Source organism: Schistocerca nitens, chromosome 5 (genome assembly GCF_023898315.1).
Source record: "Schistocerca nitens isolate TAMUIC-IGC-003100 chromosome 5, iqSchNite1.1, whole genome shotgun sequence".
Lineage (NCBI taxonomy): Eukaryota > Metazoa > Arthropoda > Insecta > Orthoptera > Acrididae > Schistocerca > Schistocerca nitens.
In genome coordinates, this window is record NC_064618.1 from 373,296,817 (window position 1) to 373,298,559 (window position 1,743).

Here is a 1,743-nt window from a genome sequence, read left to right on the forward strand (position 1 = left end):
ATTCCATTTGATATCCCTACAAAGTGTTACACCCAGGTATTTGTATGAGTTGGTTGATTCCAACAGTGACTCATTGACATTATTATCATAGGATACTACATTCTGTTGTTTTGTGGAATGCATACTTCTACATTCCTTTTACATTTCTGAATGTTTAAAGCAAGTTGCCATCCTGTACACCACTTTGCAATGATATTAAGATCTGACGGAATATTTATGCAGCTTCTTTCAGATAATGATTCACTACAGGCAGCTGCATCATCTGCAAAAAGCCTGATTTTACTATTAATATTGTCTGCAAGGTCATTAATATACAACACGAACAGCAAGGGTCCCAATACACACTCCTGGGGTATGCGTAAAGTTACTTCTATATCTGACAATGAGTCTCCATCCAAGTTAACATGTTGAGTCGTCCCTACCTAATAGTCCTGCATTCAGTCACAAATTTCACTTAATACCCCATATGATCGTAATTTTGACAATAAGCATAGGTGTGGTACTGAGTCTGATGTTTTTTGGAAATCAACAAATACAGCACCTACCTAACTGCGTTGATCCAAAGCTTTCAGTACGTCATGTGAGAAAAGTGCGAGTTGGGTTTCATGTGATCGTTATTTTTGAAAGCCAAGCTGGTTGGCATTGTCAAGGTCATTCTGTTCAAGACATGTCATTATGTTTGAGCCCAGAATATGTTCTAAGATTCTACAACAAATACATGTCAATGATATTAGATGGTAATTTTGTGAATCACTTCTTCTACCCTTCTTGTAGACAGGTGTGCCTATTTCCAAGATCTGGGCACGGTTTTTGTTCCAGGAATCTACGATAGATTGTAGTTACAAAAGGGGCTAACTTAGACGCAAATTCGACTTTGTTCAGTTTTAACGATTTCAGCTGTTTCCCAACACCATTACCATTAATACTTATTTCATTCACCTTTTCAGTGGTATGAAGATTAAATTAGGGCAATTCTCCTGGGTTTTCCATTGTGAAAGCAAATTTGAAAACGGAGTTACTCTCAACTTCAGTTCCTGTCTCATTCACTAAGGACTTGACATTAACTTTGGTACCACTAACAGCCTTTTCATACGACTAGAATATCTTTGGATTCTGTGGAAGATTACTTGACAATATTCTGCTACAGTAGTCATTGAAGGCATGCACATTGTCTCTTAACAGCCAAACGTGTTTCATTCAGCACCTATCTATCTATAGCACTCGCTTTGTTGTACACCTATTATGCAATAATCTCTGTTCCTTTAGAAGTTTCTTTACAGTGACTGTACACCATAGGGGTTCCCTCCAATTATGAACTGCTCTACTGGGTACATATCTATCTAGTGCATGGTCAACTATTCTTTTAAACTTAAGCCAGAGTCCCTCTACATGTTCCTGCCCTGTGCTGAAAGTTTCAAGTTACTCACTGAGCTAGGACACTACTGATTTTTTATCTAGTTTACTGTACATACATATCTTTCTGCTTGTTATACTTATCCTTTGTCCTTTGGTAATCATTGCTGTCACAACCACATCAGGGTTACTGATACCAGTTTTGACTTGGGCATCCTAAAAGAGATCAAGTATTTTTTCCATTATACCCATATATTTCCATCATGAGTGGGATTCCTAAATATCTGTTCTAAGCAGTTCTCAGAGAACGTATTTAGTAAAGTTTCATAGGTTGTCCTATCACACCTACCACTAACAAAGGTGTAATTTACCCAATTAATTGTTGGATGT